Below are 25,662 nucleotides of genomic sequence, written 5' to 3'. Positions count from 1 at the left end.
GATAGAGCATGGGCCTGGGAGTCAGAAGGACCTGGATTCTAATCTCGGCTCTGCCACGTGTCTGCTGTGTGACCATGGGCAAGTCACTTCACTTTTCTGTGCTTCATTTCCCTCATCTGTAAAATGGGGATTAAGATTGGGAGCCCCACATGGGACAGGGACCATGTCCTACCTGATTAGCTTGTGTCTACCTCAGTGCTTAGTACAGTGCCTGACACATAGTAAGTGCTTAATACCACAATACCACAATGATAGAGCATAGGCCAGGGAATCAGAAGGATCTGGATTCTAATCCCAGCTCCTTGATTTGTCCGCTGTGTGACCTTGGCCAAAACACTTCACTTCTTTGCCTCGGTTACCTCATCTGTAAAATGGGGATTAAGACTATGAGCCCGAGTGGGACATGGACTCTGTCCAACCCGATTATCTTGAATTTACCCTAGCACTTAGTACATTGGCACATAGCTAGGGCTTAACAAATACCCTTGGAAAAAAAATGAGTGAGTCACAGTCACCTCCTTCTCCCTGGAAACCAGGGTTTGGAGTGTGGTGGACATCAGAGAGTGGCAATGGGTATATGGGTAGTCAGCAAGATGGAGGCCGAAGGACTGGGCTGAGTGAACCGGTCAGTGCTGGAGTGGCACAGCACAACCCTGGCCTCCTAACTGGTATTCATTGAGAGCTTATTGGGTACACAGCACTGTACTAAGCATCCTTCCAGTTACTTCCCCCTCTGTTCCGTCTCTGCAAGTCCCCCCAGAGACTTGTGAGCACTGCCTCCAGGCAGTTGCTGACCTTAGCAGTCCCAGCCTGAACTCATGCCAGGCTCGCAGTAGGAGCAGAGGCCATGACAGTCCGCCCGCCCTGCCCATGACTGCCACTCTGGGCTTGCACTTTCTGTTCCCCTTCAGTTTTGTGAAGTCTGGCCTAGTTGTGGCAAAGCAGGAACTGCCATCCCAGCTCTCATTTTCTTACCAGTCCTGGTTATGGTGCTTCTAGTTCCTTCCACCTGACTAATTCCAACTCGTAGTCCCAGGGCTAGGCTTTCCCTTGTTCCCGATTTCCTAGAGGGTAGTAATGGCGAAGGTTTATGGAAGCTCTTTGAGATGTATACCCTCTAGACTGTAAACTCGTTATGCACTAGGAATGCGCCCACAAATTCTGTTGCATTGTACTCTCCCAAGCCCTTAGTACAGTGCTCTGCCCAGAGTAAGTGCTCAATAAATACCAGTGAATGCTTTATGAAGGGCAAAAGAGGCCTGCTGGCTTAGGCTCTCAGTCAGCTCAGTTTGCCGGCCTGGCACTGAGGGACTTCTGGAAGGGACCGTTCCCACGGAAATGTTTTCCGAGCCAATCAACAGTGAACATAGTGGGAGGTGGGACGATGAGGAGGAAGAGACTGTTCACTCATGGAACAGAGAGAATGAGTCCAATAAATGGAAAGGGCGAGTTGAATCATCTTGGACTGACTCCAGACCCTGCCAGCAAACTGGAGGCAGTGAGAATAGCAGCATGCTTATGTGTATTGGTACACAACATGCCACGGTTCTCAGCAGCCAGAATGAGGTGGCAGAAGCAGCAGTTTTCAGAACAGCTTGTCCACCTGCAAATATGTGTTTCTCTCTCTCTGTCTCTCTCTGTCTCTCTCTCTTTCCCTCTTGCTCTCCACTCCCCCCCAATCCTTCTCACCTTGCTAATCAGCACTTCTCTACTCTGTAATGTGCACATTTGTGTGGCCTTAATTAGGAGTGCTTCTTTTTCTTGTTGCTAACCTTTCTGAGAGCTGGAGAATGTATCGGGGTTGGGTGGATTTCTGACCCGCTGTTTATTATTCGCTCTAGAGCATGACTGAGAGGGGCCGGCCACCTCCCGGGCCCTGTCCCGGAGTGGGCCGCCCCCAACTATTGAGACTGGAATGGGATAGGAGGAGTATAGGAAGAGTATTCTCTGCAGATGCCACTCTCCGGAGAAATAAATCTCTGCCAATGCAACTTTGCCACATCAGCTCCCAGAGGGCAGGGCTCTGGTCCTCTCTTTGGATGGCATCTAATGGAGAACCAACGAACCAATCGTCAATTATCTGAGCAGATGAGTTTGGAGAGTCAAATGTCTGTACAGATGAACGATATCAGGCTTGACCGAGAAAATCAAAGCTGATATTGTGAGCAAGAACTGCTTTACCTGAACAAGCCCAGACCCAATTTGTTGGGGTAGTCAACTTTCTATTGTAACCTAAATGTACTAGTGGTCAGTGACAATACTTAGGGTTGGTGATGATGTAGCTCTTTACCATTATGTTGCCAGATGTTCATAGCTTTGTAGGAATACTGTGAGTCACTGGGCTCGTAGGAGAGCTCCTGGGACAAGTCCATCCGTCAGCCAGGCAATCTGTAGGTTAGTAATAGTTATGGAAGAATTCTTTGTTGGTAAAATAAATACCATCAGGTGCTAACTTTCCAAAGTCTCTTCATAACCTCCTGATCACTCTACTACCTCATCCCTCCCTCCCTCTCCTACTTTCCATGTATTTATCAAGATGCCATCTCTCTCCTGCTTTCTAAATCTACTGGCTGATTTGGGCCTTTGAGGCTTCCCATGATTTGTGTGTGTCTGTCTCTTCATTTAGGTTGAAATCTCCTTGAGGGAAAGGATTGTATTCTCCTTGATGACTTCCTTTGTACTCTCCCAAACAGCACTATGCTTAGCCCTCAATAAATATAATTGATTGATTTCTTGATCACTTGGTTATGTAGCACCAACTCTGAAAAAACCTTGTAATACCTGTGGGAAGTTAAAAATGAAGACCCTTCGTGTTTCGCACCTATTGAAGCCCTAAAGAGATTCCGATGACTTTTGAGTCCAGAAATAGAGTATTATTTTGAGTTTCCCATTGAACTCTTACAATCTAAACAGAACGAGCTGAGTGAATTGATAGTACTATGTCTGATTATACTGCTTATGCCTGTGGAATTAGGGAGAAAAGAGGAAACACCTCTGTACCTGAAGTGGCTCTCCACACAGCCCAGGGGAAGCTTGGGCCCACAATTTGGATCATGGGAGGTCTTCAGGACAGGGCTAGTCTTGTATGTGCACCTGTGATGAAGATCACCACTGGAGTATTCAAAGACAAATACCAAAATATCCACTACATAATTTCCCAGAATAGCTCAAGATTTAAAACTAAAATCTACTTCTTTCCTACTATTTCTGCTGCTTATAGCTTTCCTCCTTCAAGCATGTTGTCTTCTCTGAAAGAACTCCTTTCTTCAGTAGTTTATGAAAGAGGGGGAAAGGGATTGAAATAGAATAAATAGATTATTAAAAAAATACATTTGAAATCAAGCATGTATTCACTAAGAACAGCAGTATAAATCTATACTGCATAAGCAGAAGCTTCTCCTGGAGGCAATAGATTTTTAAAGTGATTATGAAACAACAGATCTTTGATTATCTCTGCTAGTGTGGAAAAATCTCTCTGTGTGTCTGGTTATATATTTGTGACAGTTATCTTGTGCTGCTGTGTTATTTTATATCAGAAACAAGACCACTCTTTTAATGGTTTTTAGAAGAGGAATTGTTCTTATCCTGGTAACCGTCCCGCGTTTTGAAAAAGAAATGGCAAGTCACTTAACTTCTCGGTGCCTCAGTTACCTCATCTGTAAAATGGGGATTAAGACTGTGAGCCCCACGTGGGACAACCTGATTCCCCTGTGTCTACCCCAGCGCTTAGAACAGTGCTCAGCACATAGTAAGTGCTTAACAAATACCAACATTATTATTATTATTAATAAAGTCAATAACTTTTCTTTGGTGGGAGTGGTTTAGCTTCTACAGATTTTTGTGTCCGCAAGACCTCATCTGTAGATTGCAAACATTCAGGGCAAAGGGGATTTTTCCCGTTTTGAACAAGACCGAGCATATGATTGAAGCCCAGTAAGTGTTAATAACAACTTACTATTCTAAGGCTTTCTATTGGCTAGGATTACTAGCATGCTCTTCTCTCATTCTGTAGTATGAGCTTCCTTCTGTTCACTAATTGCCACAGAGATATTGTCCAGTACAACAGATCTTTGATTATCTCTGTTAATGTGGAAAATCTGTGTGTGTGTGTGTGGTGTTATATATTTGTGACAGTTATCTTGTGCTGCTGTATTATTTGATATCAGTCAGTACCATTGAGAAGGAGAGGGAGAGAGAGGGAGTCATTGCTCCAGGACCCTGTACCTAGAAACACATAAGTAAGCATTGAGGCTGATCATATGTGAGTAATGAACATTAAAATAAAACCAGAGAATCCTCAGTGACACAGTGCTTGATTAATAGCCCCATTAGCGCATTTAAATTAAGTAGCTGGTTTAATGATGTCATGCTGCATACTGCTGTGAGTTATATTGCATGTAATTTAATGCCATTACAAAGGACTCTTAATAAATTCAGCAGAGTCTATGTTACATGATGCAATTAAGATCTGATAGCATGGTATTGATGTATTGATGTTTGACTTTATGACCAATACAACTTGCGGGGTCTGTTTTTTCTGGAGACTAAGTGAGAAAGAAAGATTGTGGTCCCAGTGATGAAATATTTTCAGGGTCAGATGAACAGTAGCTACTTAGGCCCACCAAGTACAGAGAGCCAGCAAGCCCCTGATCTTGAAGGAAAGTAAAAGGTAACTGAAGCGGGGCAATTCATATTTGAGGCAAAAAAGAGGATGTTCTAACCAGTTTAGACAGGTGTATGTGGTTTAATTAGAGGGTGGGAAAGCTTAGTTAGCTTCTTTGTTTCTAGGTCATTTTAGTTGTGAGCCTTTATCTTTTGGTTAGCATTTAACTCATTGGTCACATTCTTCTTCTTAATACTTCTAGCCTGAGTCAGTCCGGGAGGGCCTGGTCAAAGGACCAAGTTCAAAGACACTGTAAAGGCTGGATAAACACCTGCAAGTCTAAACATACCAAAATGAAGGTCTCCATGTTTCTTATCAATAATACGGGTGACAGTCACTAGCATTTATACTCTCCCTCCTCCACCGAAGTGTTGGAGGGCATAATTCATTGAAACTCAATTAAAACTTATCAGTATTTAGGAAGAACTTGAACCAGTGGCAAACATAGTGTGTATTTTTCCAATTTAATTTTAAATGTATTTTGGAGGGATAATAAGAAATGAATTCCACAGCTAGAAGAGTATAATTACAGAATGCCCTTGTTCTCAGGGATTCAAGGTCACCACCAGCATCATTGAAGCCATTTTGTGTGTCCAACTTCATTCCCTGAACCTGAGAGTCTCTCTCTCACACTAAAGCATCGGTGGATGAACGTATTTTCACAGTGAGGCATTCAAAAGGTAGGTGATGGAAGGCTTATTTTCCTGTATGACTGGTGATAATGATAGGGTCTCCAGAAACTCTAGATTCTAAATCTCGATCTGGGAGGGTGAGAACTCTTGCAAAGAGAAGGAGATCGCTTGTTGTCATAAAAAAAAAAAACTGAGATAAAGAGGGGAAGAAGAAAAAACTACTTTCTCTTAATAAGGGGATAATCCTGGAACAACTACTTTCTTGTCAGATAATTGCAGATAGATTTAATGTGAGCTTCTTTCTGATAACAAGATGTTCAGGGATATTATACTTGCAGATTACAGAGTCATTAAAAGCAAATGTGAAAAACAACTACCATCAAGCCTGTTGGCACAAATAGTACTATTGGGCTAACTTTAACTCTATGGTAGCTGGACTTCCTAGATGGTGAGCCTTTCGAGGGACAGGGTCTCTGCCTAATTTCCACCTGTGTGCTCTTTCTTAGCTCATAGTAGAGAGCTCTGCACACAGTGAGTGCTTAATAAATACTATTAGTACTACTAGTCACTTTTCCGGGGGCTTGTTAGACATGGGGCTTTCATGACTGGACGTGGGGCTCCAACACCATGCTCTACTTAGAGGCCAAATCCCACATTTTGTCAAAACAAGGGGGGAAATGAATGCTAATACCCAGGTTCTCTCTGGGCATCACCTTATCTCATCTGCCACGAAGAGCCCACCTTCCATAATTCCAGGCTCCAAGCTGTTTAAGGCAGGAGAAGGTGGAGAAAAACCGAAGGGTAGGGCACCCTGTCTGAGCTGCAGTTAATCAGTCTTGAAGAAATAAAGATGTTTAATTAGACGGTTAGTAATTAACTCATACATGTTTAGCTTTAGCCTCTGTGGATTGACTAGGTGCTTAACCTTCTTTCCAATAAGGTATCGACCATTGCTGCAGAAAGGTTCTCAGAATGGATTTATCCATTGACTTGAACCAGGGGAATGGACCGCCCTGTTTTTATGTTCCTTGTGCATTGAAACTTGGGGTCTGGTTTCCTTTACCGTAATCACATTTGCCCAAAGGTTCCAGCTCCATGAGAAAGAACTCTCCTGTCCTTGGAGAAAACCAATTTAATTGTTATATCACTGTTTATTCTTTCAAATATTACTATATGCATCTTCTCTAAGCCCCTTGCTTGGAAGTATTAGTTGCTGCTGTGCCCATTTTGTAGAGGAAAAGAAAAAGATCCAGATGGGTGAGAAGGTTCCTGGAGGCTTTCTGGAAAGTCAGTTGGCAGAGCTGGATATGGAGTGTTGTGTTCCAGATCCCAAATTAGTCGTTCTAGCTGCTCACACCAGTTTTCCAGATTCCAGTTTTCCCGAACCAATTGCCTTTTAAAAGTATTGGGCCTTAACACATTTGATTTTATTGGAGACACCATTCAAATCTCTTGGTAAGCCCACTGGATAATAGCTGAGAAATCATTTAATGAGATCTAGACCATTTTACAGCTCACACAGGGTTTTCATTTATTGTGGCTCTATATTCTGTGCATACTATGCTGATTTTTCTAAGGAATAAAAATGTTTATTTGCTATGAATTTTCCTCCAGATTGTTAATCCTAAATGCTATCATAATTAAAGCTGTGCTGTGTCATTTTAAGAGCTTGGGCCAAAGTGAATATTATTGATGAGCAGGCTCCATCCAGATATTTAGCTTTGAATTAGCTTTGTGGTTTTGGTAGATTATATGAAAAAAACCGTACATCCCAGCTGTTAAACATCCACTTCTTCTTTTGTTGTTGTTTTCTTGATGTGATGAATACAGATTTTGAACAAATGCCCAGGGTTGAGTGTAGCTGAAATCTTTGGAAAATTCAGGGTGTCTTAGTTTTCTCTTTTTTAGGGGGTGATTTGTAGCTTCCTGCTCCCCACTTTTCCTTCCACCCTCTCCACCATTTTTATATACTATGTGATCTTAGAGAATGAATTTATAAGGGAAACGTCATGAATAATAAAATAAGGTGCTTGAATGCCAGCACCTCTCCCTTCTAAAGGCTGAGGAAATGTACTTAGCAAAGATAGTCCTATATATTACCCTTATACCCTGGTGCCAGGGCTTTTAAATTCCTGTAACTGGGCTGCCAAGGAGCAATATTTTCTCCTTAGCAGAGTCGTAGACTACCCTTTTCTAGGATGAATCCTCTCCTCTCCACAATGACTAGCTGAGACTACTTTTCTTGAGGAGACTTCACACGTGTTGTTCCTGTTGGCATTGAAGATGGTGGTAGAGGGGGCAATAGTGATGATTTTTACAGTATAGAAATCAAATGACGTTAATGTTCAGATTAGGTGGTAGGTTAATGACACAAGCCTAGCTGAACCTTCAAGTGGCTGTGGTGATTTAGTCCATTACCTCTGAAGTGACTGACTGATTTGTCTTGTTGAATAGATGAATTTTCAGTGAAGGCAATGTTTGGGCTGGTGTTCATCGACTTGATGGAGGTGGGTGGTAGTTTGAGAAGAGAGGATTTATCTTGGGTCAGTTTGTTTTTTTGCTCAGGAGCCAATTTCAGGTGATGGTCAACAAAGTCATCTTATTAGGTCCCAGGTGAGGGAGCCTTAAAAATAGACCAGTTGGAGAAGGATGTAATAGACGCATAGGAGGACTCATTTTGAAATAGCAGAGCCAGTTAGGAAAGAAATAGTAGATTTGCTGATTCCTAGAAAATTTCTTGAAAGGAGTAATAACATGTCGGGAAATCAAACCCTTCACTGAGGTGCTTGGTTGCTTTGACAAGCCTGCTATTTTAACTGGATATAATGCAAAAAGAAGGGAAAAATGGTTTCTCTAGCTTTCTAACTTGGAACCAAGAACCTGTATGACTGCTTATAGACCAAAACTGCAGACGTATTTACTATTCCATTAGATGGCCAAGTGCTTTCCAGGCTTTCCAACATTTAACGGGTAAGGAAGAAGCGTGGCCTAGTGGAAAGAGCTCAGAACTGGAAGTCAGAGGTTCTGGGTTCTAGTCTCAGCCCCATCACTTATCTGCTCTCTGACCTGGTCACCTAACTTTCTGTGCCTCCGTTTCCTCATCTGTAAAATGGGGATTAAATCCTAGTCCCACTTATTTAGACGGGGAGCCCCAAATGAGGCAGGGACTGTGTCCAACCTAACCATCTTGTGTCTACCCCAGCACTTAGAACTGTGCTTGACACATAGTATGTGTTTAACAGATACCATAATTATTATTTAAACATAAAATGAGGATGCAACTCATCCCTCTACACTGTGAGCTCACTATAGGCAGGAATGCGTCTGTTGTTACATTGTACTCTTCCAAGTGCTTAGTACAGTGTTTTGCACACAGTAAGTGCTCAATAAATACAATTGAATGAATGAATGAATGCAGCTGGCAACAGTGTGGTGACCAGAGTTGTGAAGTGTGGTGGGGAGAAGAAAAATTTTGGTTGAAGATCAGGGATGTCTCTTAGTAATAATTCAGAAATTTTTGACTGAAATCGGGGAAAGAGGGATTATATGGACTCCATTTTCTTTTCCCTTTCACTTGGAAGGAGAAGGAGAAAGAATGAAAGGGTGAGGATACTATTAGCTCCTCCTGGGAGCATGATTTTAGCTCCCTTTCCCCACCACTCTTTCCTCTCCTGCTTCTGACTCTTATCAGAAACTACTGGGGGCCTGGTTAATGGTCCTTAAGCCCTGTTCCATTGGTGTCCATAGTGAATGGCTTTCCCGTTGCTGAGGAAACGATTCTCTGTTAGGACATTGTTGTGCGGTGTTCAACACCTTACCTACCCCAAAAGTTTCCCTTCCCATGACAACACACTGCAGTGTTGGAAGGGGAATCTCTGTTCTTAGGGCAGTACCCACCCAAAATTAAATCCTGTATGAAAATGATGAAGGTGAAGTTTCCCATGAGAAAGATGGATGTGGAAGGAGCAAAGGTCCTGATGTCAAGGACATATAAGTATTTCCACCCATCACAAAATGATAATAGGAAGAGTAATCCTTCTGCAGCAAAGCAGGGGCAGGTTTTTCTCTGAGCGTGCACTCCAAATACAGCAGGTGCTTTGCTGATGAATAATATACACGATTTCCTTCCTTCTCTCCCTCTCTTCTCGCCACTGACTAATATTTAACCCGTTACTACTTTGGAATTAAACCTTGTTTAGTGTTCAGGGATAGAAATTGCTAGAAAAGCACCATATAGCATTATGCAGTTTTGTATTAAAATTTCATAAGTGCCAATTACCACCTACCATTTTTTTTTGATGAACCTGGCAGAGAAGTACCAAATCACTAAAACAGCTGGAACTGTTGCTAAAGTGCGATGTTGAGGATACATTAAGGACCTGTTTCTGGTATTTGTCAGGTTTTTAAAAAAATAATTGAGTGTTTTAACCTTGGGCAGGCAGGGAGTAATCTACTTTCTAGATGTAATTCACAGTTTGAGAGAATCGGAGAGACCAAATAGGGAAGGAAGGTGGAAGCAACTGTGGAGGAGAAGGTTCCTGCCACTTTCTTCATACAGAAAGAAGCATCTTAGCCTATTGGAGAGACCATGGGTCTGGGTGTCAAAAGAACCGAGTCCTAACCCCAGCTCTGCCGCTTGCCTGCTGTTTGAGCTTATTTGTTCTCCTTCTACTTAGATTTTGAGCCCTGTATAGGTCCGAGTCTGTGACTGACCTGATTATCTGATTATCTTGATGATCTACTCAGGATAGATGCCACATAGCAAGTGGTTAACAAATACCATTATTAGAGAAAATATAAAGAATACCCAAACTACCCTTGAGGAGTGAACAGAAAAGCAAACAGGGAGTAACAAAGTCTTTCTGGGAATCAGCATGGCCTAGTGGCAAGAGCATGGGCTTGGGAGTCAGAGGTCATGGGTTCTAATCCCGGATCCACCACTTGTCTGCTGTGTGACCTTGGGAAAGTCAGTTAACTTCTCTGTGGCTCAGTTACCTCATCTGTAAAATAGGGATTAAGAGTTTGTGGGACAGAGACTGTGTCCAACCTGATTACCTTGTATCTACCCCGCCACTAAGAACAGTGCTTGGTGCATAGTAAGCGCTTAACAAATACCATTGTTATTATTATTGTTCTGGGACCGTAGACCAAAAATATTTAAAGAGGTTTAGAAAGATGGAAGGCCATTTAGAATTGAATCAAGTGGCAGGAGTCAGAAGCCACGCAGATTAGTAGATTAGTAAAGGGACAGGTTATGGGTGTTACGTGGCACATACCTAGCCATAAAGATGGATGTCCAGGGCGGGCAGAAAACATGCTGATCCCTCAAACCAGTTTGAGTCACTGTCAGAGACGGATTCCCATTGATCTGAATCAGCATAGACACAGTCCCTGCCCCACACAGGTTCACTGTCTACGTAAGAGGGAGAACAGGTATTGAATTTCCATTTTACAGATGAGAAAACTGAGACAGAGAAGTTGTGACTTGTCCAAGGTCACAAGTGGTAGAGCTGGAATTGAAACCCTAGTCCTCTGACTCCCCGGCCTTTGCATTCTCCACTAGCTCCTTCTCTCACTGTAGGCACACCACCGGGGAAGCTGATCTGATTCTTAAGCGTTTAGTACAGTGCTCTGCACAGAGTAAGCACTCAATAAATACAAATGAATGAATGAATGAATTCCATCCCAGTGCTGGTGTATCCCCATCTTGAAAGTTATCTTGAGACTGCATCCTTCAGGCAAGCATACCTCTGAATGGGAGAGAACCAGGTGACTCTTGGGTACTGGTGTGAGAATTAACTAAGCACTCATGTGGCACATAATCCAATGGTTTGGCTGCGTCTTAAAGATTTGGCTTTAAGGAGCTTCCAGACAAATAGATTGAAGACATGATCATGTCTCCCCAAATCAGTCAAGGAATCAATCAGTGGTATAGACTGAGCGCACACTGGCGCAGAACACTGTACTCAGTGCCTGGGAGAGTACAATACAATAAAAGTCGGTAGATCTAATTCCTGGCCACAAGAATCTTACAATTTAACAACAATCTCCAAGGGGCATTCTCTTTAACCATTAGGTTGTAAGCGTCTCAAAAGGGAGGGGGATGTGTCTTTATTGCCTGTCCCTAAGCATACAGTTAACTGCTCATATATATGAAGTGCCTGCTGAGGGCAGAATACTGTACTAAGCATCTGGGAGAGTACAATATAATGCAGTTAGTAAACATGTTCTCTGCCCACAAGGATCTTACGGTCTAGAGTGATGATGATGAAATTCCAGGAACCCAGGGGACTAGTGGAAATGTTCTATGTGGTTTTCATGCCAAAATGGCCCTAACCTCTTATTTAGCTTGCTTTCAGCTACTGTAACTTTCAAACCGAGGCACTGAGGAGTATATACCACTGAAACTGGTCATTTGGAAAATTTCCCAACCCATCAGGCTAGAAGAGATTGATGATGATAATTGTGGTATTTAAGTGCTTGCTGTGTGCCAGGCACTATAATAATAATAATAATTCCGGTATTTAAGTGCTTACTGTGTGAAAGGCACTGTAGTAAGTACTGAGGTGGATACAAGCAAATTGGGTTGGACACAGTCCCTGTCCCACATGGGGCTTACAGTCTCAATCCCCATTTTACATATTAGGGAACTAGGGCCCAGAGAAGGGAAGCTACTGGATCAAGGTCACATAGCAGACAAATGACAGAGCTGGGATTAGAACCCTTGACCTCTGACTCCCCGGCCCGCACTTTTGCCACGAGGCCAGGCTGCTAAGTGCCGGGATGGATACAAGCAAATTGGGTTGGACACAGTCCCTGTCCCATGTGGGGCTCACGGCCTCAATCCCCATTTTATAGAAAAGGTAACAGGCACAGAGACATTAAGTGACTTGCCCAAGGTCACACACACAGCAGCCAAATGGCAGAGCCAAGATTAGAACCCATTACCTTCTGAATCCCAGGCCCTGCCCTATCCACTACTTCATGATGAGTGTCTGTGATTAGTGTCCCGCAAAGTGCTTAATAAATGCCACAAAATATGCAAAGCTGTTTAATTTTGATAAATGAGATTAGATGTTCCACCTCTTTCTATCATTTCTTGAATTTTTTTTCTTATTGCCAAATTGAAAGTGAATTTACCCAGGGGTGACAGTTTTTGGTAAAAACGTTCCAAACTCAAACCCAACTTATATCCTCTAGCCAATCAGGCTTTAGTACAACAGGCATTGAAAAATTAAGGATCTGGTCTACCCAAATCCTGAATTGAAGAAGAAAAATTGCCTTTAGGTGGAGTGACACTCAGTGGGATGTGTGTTTAGCAGAACTTGGATGTAGCAGTGTTCTGTATTCCTTTGAAAGCAAGGCTGAAGTCAGTTGATTTAAGGAGATATAAGAAACTTAAGCTCACCACACCTACTGTCTAAAAATGACATTTCCCAGAGTCATGTGGGACACGGATTCAATCAGCAAGTCAGGTGGAGGCTTTTAAATTTAAGGAAAGGAGCCCTGTATGGCTCTTTCTCTTTTTCTGCCTGCTGGGTTACATGCTGGTCATCTTGCTGCTTGTGAGTTCTCGCTCAGAATGTGGTCTGGTTCTCTGCAGAAGTTTGTTTTAATTTTTTTTATGGGTATATATCTAAAACCTTTTTACTTAAGGCTGAGTGGGCACTTATTTTTCCCTATTTTCTTTCCTTGGCTATTCAGCTACAATATTTGAGTGTTTGAGAATTGTTTCTCTGGTTCCTCCTCTAGTAACACAGCCTTCACAAAATGCAATGTGAATAGAAACTGCAGTATTGGGGCTTGAAATATGAATATTGGAAATATGATGAGGACTTTGGAGTACAACACTGAGCGGCGAGGGAAAGCCAAGGCGAAGTAACACTTGATTTGTGTTTATCCCCTTTCCTTGGGCCTAGTTGCAGTGGGATCCTGTCTGTCCTGGCCCAACTGGGTTCATATTTAGGCCTGCAGGATGGGCCTCGGGCATGGTCTACTGTGATAGAGGAGGTGAGGTTAGTAACAGAGGGATGGTCCCAGCCCACGTGCCTTTCTTTAAAAATGGTATGTGTTAAACTCTTACTATGTGTGAGGCACTGTAGTAAGCCCTGGGTAGATACAAGGTAATCAGGTTAGACATAGTCACTATCCCACATGGGGCTTAAATCTTAATCTCTATTTTACAGATGGGGAGATTGAGGCAGAGAAAAGTGTAGTGACTTGCCCAAGATCTCACATCAGATGAGTTGGGGAGCCCGGTTTGGAACCCAGCTCCTTCTGACTCCCTGGGTCTATGTTCTATCTATTGGGCTACACTGCCACCCACTGCGTCTCTCAATCTCATCCCTAAGGTACCAGATTCTGGGCAAAAAAGAATTGTAAGCATCTCACTTTACAAGCCCTGCTATCCCTCACAATGTGCCAGGTGTCACAGAGAATAGGTTTGCTTTGCAATTCTGGGAATGAGAAACAACCAGGAGCAAAAAATGAGGTGTATGAATATTTCAGAGGTCCAAAGAAACTTGAAGCTATTCACTGCTGTTTTTCCCAAACGGGTTTTGCCTCTTTCTTAATAATGATCAGAATCACCTGTTGATGATCCAGTGTTTGAATGTCCAATGTATTTGTGAACCACAGTGGCTTCGTCATTGAAAATGTTAGGATTCTGCACATGAGTAGAGTTGAAATGAATGAGCTGCAATTCTTGTATTTATAGACAAATGGTGTGCTATCTCAAAGTATAAATAGAACAATGGTGTAGTGAGGGAGGAGCTGGCTTTCCGGAACTGTGAAAACCCAGCAATTATTCCTGGAACTACACTCATTGTTTATCTCTACTTGAATTTTAATAAACAGGGCTCTGCCACTTATTCATGAATTTTCAAATGGAAATATATCTCCCATTATTATCTCTTCCTCGTGAGTCAGGTCCCATCTTGCAGATTCACAGCTGAGCAAATGTATAGAACATTAGTGACAATTAGATAATTGTCACCCAGTATAAACTCAGCACAGCTGTGAATGAATATGGCCTGCTCTGTTGCCACCTGGTGCACTTCACAAACCCTTCTCATGAGCTTACTTTAATGTGGTAATCACCAAAAAATTTGATAGTCCACAGAGTTCTTGTACCAGGGTACCCCTCACCTGCCCAGGGGACACGGAGTTAATAAAGCAAATTACAATCTCCATAAATGGGTGAGTAGGTAAATTACTGTTTGTGTGGCTGAGTTACCCAAATCTAAGGGCCAAAGCTAGACTGAGTGGATGAGAAGCCTTCTCCAAAATGATCTTCCTCCTCTTCTTTTGGCCATAAATGTGGACCATAAATTGGCTCTCAAACCCTGGCTAATTTAGCCAGGATATTTGAGGGTTAATCTCTAGGTTTTATGGGAAGGGAATTGTGTGGTCTGAAGATAAGCAGAGGGTCCAGGAAGAAGAGTATATCTCGGGTTTGCCTTCCCTTATCAGTCTCTTGGAAAAATAATCTAATTGAGCTTCCCAAACTCCGGGGAAAGGGGTGTGCTACTCTGGAGACATTGGGGTGGGAACACAAAGCAAAATGTTGTCTCCAGCATTGAGATCTGATGGGGAAAAGGAAAGCTAATGGTGCTCGAAGGCGCTGGTAGGTTTCTATGGACTAGTTGAATAGCTGTCTGTCCACTTGAGGCTTCTCCATATCACATGAAATCTCTAGGTAAATTTGAAGAGGTCTGCAAACAGTCACTGGTGGGTAGGCAATTCCTTTGGTTTTATAGGCTCTGGTGCTTTTTGCCCCTTTTCCGCAGCAATCTGACTCCCAAATCTATTTTGCTGAGAAGTTTGATTTTATAATTCCACAGACCTTGAATATTAAGCATAGGTCTTTTTTTTTTTCCTATTCATTTCTTTGCCCTGGAAGAGAAATGGCTAAAATCCGTACCTATTAATCTGTATGTGGGTGTGGATTTCAAAGCGTTCTATTTTCACAGGAGAGGGTCTCGAGAAGTCTGAACATTCTTTGCTTTCTCTCTAATGTTAAGTTCAACCTACCGTTGGGGGAGAATGCTGGAAATAGTTCAATCCACTTGATAGTTTCTGGCTTTCCCTGTGGAGCCCAGACATTCAAATTTAACCTGTCTACAGTGATTTTCTTTGGCCATTAAAATCTCCTTGGTCACCAAAGTAGCAGGATGTAGGCACCATCTGAATTTTCCTGATCTCTGTACCTGGGGTAATGTGGCTATGTAGTGTACTGAACCTTGGGTTAAATATGAATTGTGACTGTGATTAGGTTCACTTTTATTTTTTAAATCTGGAAAACTCATTTTGTTAGTTCTCCCCTCTTGTTCATACTAGTTCCAACATCCAGTGTATCAACCACCTGAAATTGGGCTGTGGGTAGAATTTATTTGCAGGCGTCTTAATTTCCCTGGTGATAATCAAATTAATTTTGTTGCGACATTTTTAATTGAAAGATGAAATGTTGTTGAGCTTGTTCAGGAGATTAAAAAAAGTCAAAGCCCACTTGTTAATGAGCACAGAGCAGAGACCAGGGTCAGCAGGTCATCTTCACCTCATTCCCTGAATATTCTTCCAGACTGTGCTAGGGGAAATGTACAGCCTGCTGTGACCTCAGGGAATGAATGATGGAGTTAGCTGTCCTCTCCGGCAGGGTAAGGGTCAGCTAATTAAAGTTCGGGCTTATTTTGTCTGCCTAACCCAGGGAACCGGTGAACAGAGGGATGGCAGCCAACTGCTCATGGTGAAGGTCAAATAGTCAGTCAGTTGTATTTACTGAGTACTTACTGTGTACAGAGCACTGTACAAGCACTTAGTACAGTCCCAAGTGCTTAGTACAGTGCTTTGCACACAGTAGGCACAAAATAAATACAATTGAATGAATGAATACTGAGCACTTGGTAGAGTACAATATAACAGCCACATTCCCTGCCCACAGTGAGCTTACAGTCTAGAGACGGGTTCAATCTGCCAAGGAGCTGACATTAAGGAAGGATCTGCCCTCTACGAGGGAAGGTGGATTTGACAGGATGCACTTAATGCCCTAGTCTCTCTGTTGGAGCTGGGAATTCCAGAGAGAATGGACTTTCCCTTGAGGGTGAGGGGATATGGGATTCTAGAGAGGAGATGTATTCGATGAGTGCTTACTATATGTGGAGTACTAAGCGCTCGGGGGAGTACAGTACAAAAGAGTAGGTTATAGACGATCCTTGCCCACAAGGAGCTTACCAGAAATTGCTGTTGCTTTTAGAGAAGCAGCATGGTACAGTGGAAAGAGCGCGGGCTTGGGAGTCAGAGTTCATGGGTTCGAATCCTGGCTCCGCTACTTGCCACCTGTGTGACTTTGGGCAAGTCACTTAACTTCCCTGTGCCTCAGTTACCTCATCTGTAAAATGGGGATTAAAACTGTGAGCCCCACGTGGGACAACCTGATTACCTTGTATCCCCCAGCGCTTAGAACAGTGCTTTGCACATAGTAAGCGCTTAACAAATACCACCATTTTTATTTATTTTATTTTTATGAGGACATGGAAGCCAGGTATGAAGGTGATATGAGAACAACCAAGATGTGGGAGGCCACACAGCCCAGTGGAAGGAGCAAGGGCCTGGGAATTAGGAGACCACTGTTCTAATCCCAGCTCTCCCACTGTCCGGCTATGTGACATGAGGCAAGTCACATGACCTCTTCGGGAATCAGTTAATTGCCTCATTTTAAAGTGGGAACAAGAGAACTGCTCTCCCTACCTCTTAAACTGTGACCTCCCTGCCTCTCTGTTGGGCAGGGACTGTCTGATCAGATTTGCTTGCCTCTACCCTAACACTTAGCACAGTACTTTGAAAACTAGTAAACTCTTGATGAGGACAATATAAAACCAGCCAGAACTATCTCCAAGTTCTCTTCTTGGGAGAATTCAATTACCCTTGGCTCTTGGCTTGACTAAGTTAACATTGAATTGTAAATATAAGCCCCTTGAGGGCAGAGGCCATGTTTTCTATTCTGAGTGCTTCCAAGGGCCTCACAGGATGTTCTTCCCAAAGTAGACCCTCTGATACTGATGGTGATGATGAGCTAAGAATCCAAACATATGGGTTCTGACTTGAACTGATTCAGATATTCTGAAGTGTTGGCTTTCTGTCACCAAAAGTATTGAATACCAGTGGAGATTCTGAATGTTGGCAACATAGCCGGATGGAGTACCTTTGCTCTTTCCCTCCCCCACTTCAGGTCTGGGGGAGCTGTCAGCGTGGTTATGGCAGAATGGGTAGAAGGGGTGGATGACAATTTATAATAATTGTATTAAGCACTATCTGTGCTTATCGCCATACTAAGCGCTGGGGGAAATAAAATATGAATGTGTGTGGACAGTCTCTGTTTCATTTGGGGCGCCCATTCTAAGGGAGAGGGAGAATGGTTTATCACCATTTTAAGGATGAGTTAACAGAACACTAAAAGGAAGATAAGATTTGCCCTTAAGGGCCTGTGGGGGCTGGGACTCTGAATGCCTCCTTGCTCCTCTCAATGCTTTTTTTTTGTTTCTTTATGGTATTTAAAGTGCTTACTTATTTATAGTGCCAGACACTATACTAAGCGCTGGGATAGATACAAACTGATCAAGTTGGACGCAGTCCATGTCCCATATGGGGCTCACAGTGTTAATCCACATTTTACAGATGAGGAAACAGAGAAGTTATATAAATTGTCCAGTGTCACACAGCAGACAGGTGGTGGAGCTGGGATCAGAATCCAGGTCTTCTGACACACAGGTCCATACTCTATCCACTGGGTAACGTTGCTTCATGCTTCTACTCAGGCTAGCTTCTTTCAGTCTTTTGAAGAACTAATGCTGTTAGGAGGTCACTATTTCCCTTTCTTCCCAAACTGGAATTGTGTCTATTGTTCCTGGTTTCTACTTGCCAGTTCACTGTGGCTACTTTTGGATCCAGCTTCTCTGACCTGCTGCACTTCTGGGATTGCTCCCCAGGGGCATGAGACTCTTTTGTTTTTGGGTAATTCAAAATGTTTCTTCAACTACTTACTGTTGCTGATGAGTCAAATATCAATAAAACAATATGATTTTGCTGCTGGGTTGAAGACATTTCAAGCTTCTGTTTTCTTGGGCATTTTTGCCCCATGGATCTGTTCAGTTCAATCGTACCGTGGTGAGAGTTTTCATTCACCTCTGGGTTGCGAGTCTCTCCGGTGAGAAGATAGAAAATCACTTATGTTTTGGATATGCTTATCTTCCTGTAGTAATCTCAAAATAATTATTATGGTGTTTAAGTGCTTAGTATGTGACAAGCACAGTTCTATGTGTGGTATAGAAGCAAGTTAATCAATTTGGACACAATTCCTGTCCCACAGTCTAAGTAGGATGGAGAATGGATGTTGAATCCCCATTTTATAATGGAGGAAACTGAGGCACAGAGAAGTGACTTGCCTAAGGTCACACAGCCAGCAGTTGGTACAGCTGGATTAGAACCCAAGTTCTCTGATTCCTAAACCCGTGCATAACCCAGTGCATCATTTCATCCCTAGCTTAAATTTGGCCTCTTGAGGAAGTTATCAGGGAAATTCTATAAAAGCCGCGATCTCACAATTTATACTTGGAAACAAACTAACGACTGAATCTCTAGTCATTCCCAGAGAAGTAGCATGACCTAGTGGAAAGGGCACGGACCTAGGAGTGAGAGGTCCTGGGTTCTAATCCTGCCTCTGCCTCTTAATAATTATGGCATTTGTTAAGTGCTTACTATGTGACAAGCACTGTTCTAAGCCTGGGGTAAGTACAAGGTAATCAGGTAGTTCCACCTGGGGCTCACAGTCTTAATCCCCATTCTACAAGAGCAGAAAAGTTTGGGCTTTGCCAAAGACGCACAGCAGACAAGTGGTGGAACTGGGATTAGAACCCACATCCTTTGACTCTCAAGCCTGTGCTCTTTCCACTAAGCTATGCTGCTTCTCTTATCTGCTGTGTAACCTTGGGCAAGTAACTTCTCTGCCTCAGTTACCTCATCCAAAACTGGGGATTAAAGCTGAGAGTCCCATTTGGGATACGAACTGTGTCCAACCTGATTGTTTTATATCTATCCCAGCAGTTAGAACAGTACCTGGTGTGGATAGAGCATGAACCTGGGGGTCAGAAGGACCTAGGTTCTAATCCTGTCTCCGCCACTTGTGCGCTGTGTGATCTTAGGTGAGTCACTTAACTTCTCTGTGCCTCAGTTACCTCATCTGTAAAATTGGGATTAGGATTATGAGTCCCCAGTTGGGTCCGGGACTGTGTCCAACCCAATTTGCATGTATCCACCCCAGCACTTACTACAGTGGCTGGCACATAGTAAACGCTTAACAAATGCCACAATTATTATTAATATTATTATTATATAGTGAGTAACAAATGCCATTATTAAAAAAATTACCACATCTCCAGGCAGAACTGCATCTAATCTTAGCAAGTTAGTAATAATTTCTAGTCCAAAAGTGAACAGGAATGTGGATGGCATTTTAAGGGATTGTCCACTGATGAAAGTAGACTATTTTAATCCCTCTTTCCATCTCTATGCAGAAACTAATTACTCTTTCTGTATTTCTTTGGGTGCTTTTTGGAAAAAGAGATTTTCTAGCAGCTGAAAAGCTAAATGGTATATCAGGAGGAAATAAAAAGGGAGAGCAGATGTATGTCTCTCTCTCTTGTGTTTCCTTCACCTGTCTCTTCCATTTTCTTTCTCCCCAACAATACTTTGTCCACAAGTATGCTACCTCACTAGGAAATCTAAATTACACTGAAGACAGAGGGCTTTGAGTTTATTGTCACTGTAAGCAAATTGTCCTGTAGGCGACTTTAAAGAACTTTTTCGTTGAATAAATAAATACTGGCTGAAAAATTTGTCATTAAAAAAAATCAAGGAACTGAGATCACAAACAGGGGATAAGAAACTTCAGTAGAACTAGTTCAGACAGTCATAAACTCCCGGAGAAAGTTATTGGACTTGAAGATTGCAGCAAAGTCTATAAATTAAATCTAAAAAGTGAAGATTTATTACCTCAAGAAGAGGCTTGACTGGATGGGAGTGATAGGCTAACAGGGTCTGGCGAAAGCCCAGAGTGGGAGATAAATCTATGATAGGCAGCAGGCAAGGTTGTTTGGATTTTCTTCATTTGCAAAAACATTTTTTGAGTTTTGGATCTGAGGGGAAACCTTGGCTTCATTTGAAGGATAAAGAAGAGCTGGGAGGAGTTAGAGTTTGGGCAGCACTGTATCCCAGAATTCTTGCGAGGAATGAATTTCCTTATGGAATCCCAGACTGAATCTTAATGGACCTGTTTTCAGTTCAGTCACCCTGAGGAGTCTGTGTCTGATGTGCATTTTGACTTTAGGCATGTTCCTTTGTATCAGAGAGATTGGAAATCCCTGTTCAAGTATGCGTGTGTATGTGTGTACACCCCCTTCACCAGAGGCCTCACAGATGGAAATTCCATTATGTTCTCTGTGCTGAAATTCTTGGTTTCATTTTACAGGTATATGCTAAAATAATGAATAATGAACACAATCTCCAAGTGTCTTCTTGGAGGGGAAACATTTTAAGTAGCTCTAGAAAGCAACATGGATGTGTTTACTAAACTGCACCTGTAGAATATACTATATTGTGCCAGCTAACTTTTGGCTCATTGTTTGGGAAGGAAACAATGCTTCGCAGAGAGAATACTGTTTTAGGAATCTGGATACAGTATTGAATCTGGGTCAGTGTTATCTCTGTCTCTCTCTGATATGAGTTGCAGCGGTGGTTTCTTTTCCATGACCACCTGGCGTCTGTTATGTCCTGTCAAAGCAAGAAGCTCAGTTCTACAAGGCAGCCCCATCTGTCACTCTGGAAACTAGTTTTTTTTTGTTTTTTCTTTTCTCACCCAGAGCTCTTTAAATTTCCACCTCCTCAAAGTCCACCAATCAATGGCATATGAATGCTTATTGTGTGACGAGCACTATAAGTACTTGGGAGAGTACTTGGGAGAGAAGCAACATGGCCTAGTGGATAGGATATAGGCCTGGGAGTCAGAAGGACCTGGGATCTAATCCCGGCTCCACCGCTTGTCAGCTGTGTGACCGTGGGCAAGTCACTTCACTTCTCTGTGCCTCAGTTACCTCATCTGTAAAATGAGAATTAAGACTTGTGAGCCTCACGTGGGACAACCTGATTACCCTGTATCTACCCCAGCGCTTAGAACAGTGCTCTGCACATAGTAAATGCTTAACAAATACCAACATTATTATTAAAATGGGGATTGAGACAGGGAGCCCTGTGTGGACCAGGGACTGTGTCCAACCTGAATATCTTGTAGCTACCCCAGTGCTTAGTACAGTGCCTTGTGTATAGTAACACTTAACAAATACCATTATTATTATTAGTGTACAATACAAAATAGTACCTATAGATGATCCCTGCCCACAAAGAGCTTCCAGACTTCCCCACAGTCTGTCCTTGCGGGCTATACAAGTAGCTTTAGATAGATTAGATACCAGCCCAGTAATATGAACTCACTGTTCATGTAGGATTTTTTTTTCCATCTTCATGATGGACCTGCCTTCCCTGCCATGCAGCTTCCTTGTAATGCCTACATGAGACCCCAAGGTGTGGAACTCTAGGAGAACTGACCTGGAAGGGGACCACCCTTGTACCTTTATTCCATTGTGACCCTGTGGTTCTAAGAACCCTAAATCTGGAGGGGGGTGGGGTGGGTGGCTGCAACGAATTTGCATGGCAGGAAGGGGTCAGGCTGTAGTGAGACAAGCTTTTGTTTTTTTTAAAAAAGAAAATTTATGGGGTCAGTTTGGGTTAATGGACACAGTCAGCCCAACGGGGGTGGAGGACCACAAGTGTACAGTAAGGGAGGAAGGGAAGGGCATGAAAAAATATCAATAAAAAGGCTTTTGTGGACATTTTCCATGGAATTACAAATGACATGCATGGAGAGGAAATAAAAGAAGTCCTTCTAACACCCACCTAGGAGAGGAATCCCTCATGATTGGTTCATAAGGTCTAGTCATACCTGTGGCCGAATGTGTGAGCTTGGGCAAGTCACTTACCATCTTTGAGTCTCAGTTACCTCATCTGTAAAATGGGGATTAAATCCTACTACCTCCAATTCAAACTGGGAGCCCCTTGTGGGACAGGGACTGCGTCCTACCTGATTGTCTCATCTCTACCCCAGATAATTCACAGAGCTTCAGGGACCTGTGAGTGGAGGAAGCACATTTTTTAAATGGTACTTTTAAAGTGCTTACTATGTGCCTGGCATTGTACTAAGTGCTGGGCTAGATACAAGATGATCTCGTTGGACCGAATCCCTGTGGCACAGCTGGGATTCAGACCCAGGTTCTCTGACTCCCAGGCCCATGTTCTTTCCAGCCGTCTATGTTGCTTCCCCACTTTCTGAAAAATGATGGCTTCCTCCCCAATTGGGAATGTGACAAAAAGTTAATCAGCCAGATAAAACATTCTGCTCCAAGAGGTCATTAAAATAAATATGTTGGGCAGTTAATTCCACCAGAAAACAAATTGACTTTACCCAACATGATTTGTGACTTAAAATTCCAAGAATCAGCTGCTTTGTATCATCAACCTGGGTGAAGGGCAGAGTGCTCCACTTAAGGAAAGCTGCTGCCATCTTTTTGAGGACCAAATTGGATGTCCTAGTGCATCTGTTTATTGCTGAAGTTACTTTGGAGATAATGACCTGAAAAGTTGATTATTAAGTCAGCCAGCCCCTAACTTTAATTTGAGCCTACACTTCTTAGGCATCTGATGGAAAAGTTTAATGAGTAATGGGTTGGCCCTTTCCATATGAAAATGGTTCTAATCTCAACCGAATAGGCGGTCAAGAATTCATGTTCACATCTTTTCTAAATGTGCCTGAAGCAAAGTAGACTCTAGGGAAGTGATCTTCTTTGTTTGATGCTGCTAAACTAACTTGGCATGGCCAGTTCCTCTGGATGCTTCCATCAGGGTTCACTTTCAACTGATGGGAAGTTAGATGGTGGGACATAGAAGTGGGTTGGTCCTTTAAGCTACAGTGAGGGATGTCCTTCAAGAAAAGACCACTGATCCTGACTGATTTGTCTTCTAGTTGTTTCTTTCTTAGCCTGAGCTTAAACATTGGCCCTTGGCAACTCCATGGTGACCTTTTCAGATGGTGCCATAAACTCAGATTGATGTGTATCCTTCACCATATACTCCTCTGAGTCAGATTCTGCTTGAGGGGAGGAAAGCAGATTACAGGATAAACTATCTCCGGGCCCAGCAGCGATAGTAGCTCCATGAACCCTGCTGGGTAGGACACCAGTGATCCTGCTAGGGCAATCAGACTTGCCAAAACCTCAGTGAATTTATGAAAAACAAACTGCTCTTCTGTCTAGACTGATGTAGGAGAGAGCAAAGGCATTTCTGACTGACTCCAAACATCTGTGATTTTAGTCAATCTTGATTTGGAACAAATCCTTGGGGAAAGGCCAACTGACATGAAAGCCAGATGATATCATCCGCTTTCCTTTCTGTTCCCGTTATGGGAGTGGGTGATACCTGGGATTGAGTTTTATCCAGGAGATCTCAAATGGCAGTGCTTGCAAACATTGTCCCAAGGAATGGCCAGTGTGGGAAGACTTGAGATGCAGATCATCTTTTACTGCTGAGTCATTATCAGTCAGTGGTATTTACTGAGCGTTTACTGTGTAAACTCTGTACTCTGTAAACTCTGTGTAAACTTAGCACTCTGTACTAAGCACTTGGGAGGGAATATACAGCGGAGTTGGTAGACACATTCTCTGCCCACAATCTAGAAGGAAAATGTTCGGGCCACATTTCCTCACTTTTTAAAAAAATGTATTTGTCATTCATTCATTCATTCATTCAATAGTATTTATTGAGCGCTTACTATGTGCAGAGCACTGTACTAAGCGCTTGGAAGGTACAAATCGGTAACAGATAGAGACAGTCCCTGCCCTTTGATGGGCTTACAGTCTAATCGGGGGAGATGGACAGACAAGAACAATAGCAATAAATAGAATCAAGTCAAGTGTTTACTATGTGCCTGGCACTGTACTAAGCACTGGGGTAGATAAATCAGGTTGGATATAGTCCTTGTCCCACATGGGGCTCACAGCCTTAATCTGCATTTTACCAATGAGGTAACTGAGGCAGAGAGAAGTGAGTGACTTGCCCCAGTCACAGAGAGGACAAGTGGAAGAACCAGGATTAGAATCCAGGTCCTTATGACTTTCAGGGCTGTGCTCTATCCACTAAGCCATGCTGCTTCTCATGCCTCAGTGTTATGGGGTTAGGATTTCCTGTACCAGCTGGATGGTTTGTTCTTGGAAGGAGAGTTAGAGTAGAAACAGGAGCGGCAGAGTTCATACTTCTAGCAGCTCACTGCGACCTCTGTTCCAAATCTCACTTTAGCTGTTGAATTGGTCCATTCCTCCTCGGTCTGGAGGAGGAGTTGGGAAAGGAGACTAGCAAGGGGTCATCTTAGTAGTATAGCCAGGTCCAGCACCCTGGGCTCCTGACTCCCACCTTTAAGCCCTTTAGGCCTCTGAAGTATTTACAGGCTGAAGTATTTACAACAAGGGTGGATGTTGGATTAGCCCGAATTGGGGGTGCTGGAGATTAGTCCGGGAAACTCTCCTGGAGGAGGTAAGGTTTCTAGAATGATTTTGAAGATTGGGAGAGCTGTGATTTGGTGGATTCAAACCGGGGCCGGGGGGAGGGGAGGTGGGGCGGGGAGTTTCAAGCAGGGAAAAAAATACTGAAGCTTGGAACAGTTTTTTTTTTTAGCATTTTCTCTTTGGGTTCATGACTTTCCAACTTGATCTTTCTTTTTTATGCCTGGCTAATCTTTACCTTTGGGAGATCTCATCTTAATTCATTGATGTGACAGGCACAAAGTTGGAGGGAAAAATACAGTTACAAGAAAACGGTCCTAGGACAATAGAGGCAATAATATTAGCAGGTCACTTGGTGAAGTAGCTCTTAGCTGAACTAGGAGGGGTCTTGGTAGTATATCACTAGAGTTCTGCACTGTCAAGTAGAATCTAAGAACTGCTGATAATCAAATGTTCATCAACCAATCAGTCGTATTTGAATGCTTACTGTTTCCAGAGCACTCTACTAAACACCTAGGGGAGTACAGTGGAACAGAGTTGGTAAACGTGTTCCCTGCCCACAATGAGCTTACAGTAGAAGGAGATACAGACATTAATATAAATATATGGATATGTATGCAAATGCTGTGGGGCTGAGGGAGAGGTGAATAAAGGAGGCAAATCCAAATGCGAAGGCAACACAGAAGGGAGTGGTAGAAGGGAGTCTCTGGTA

General features: G+C 42.9%; 1 protein-coding gene and 1 long non-coding RNA gene across 2 annotated transcripts in view; one reads left to right on the top strand and one right to left on the bottom strand.

Moving 5' to 3' along the window:
* Positions 1 to 25,662, top strand: part of SORCS3 (sortilin related VPS10 domain containing receptor 3) — a 400,591-nt gene that overhangs the window by 33,892 nt on the left and 341,037 nt on the right. The window lies entirely within an intron of this gene.
* LOC120638888 lies at positions 20,890 to 21,902 on the bottom strand. Its single transcript, XR_005660918.1, has 2 exons — positions 21,835 to 21,902; positions 20,890 to 21,117 (listed from the first exon to the last, which is right to left on the bottom strand). It is a non-coding gene; the product is annotated as an uncharacterized LOC120638888 (long non-coding RNA).

The sequence above is a fragment of the Ornithorhynchus anatinus genome, chromosome 16 (genome assembly GCF_004115215.2).
Source record: "Ornithorhynchus anatinus isolate Pmale09 chromosome 16, mOrnAna1.pri.v4, whole genome shotgun sequence".
NCBI classification, from domain to species: domain Eukaryota; kingdom Metazoa; phylum Chordata; class Mammalia; order Monotremata; family Ornithorhynchidae; genus Ornithorhynchus; species Ornithorhynchus anatinus.
This window is presented reverse-complemented; position numbering and strand designations above follow the sequence as displayed.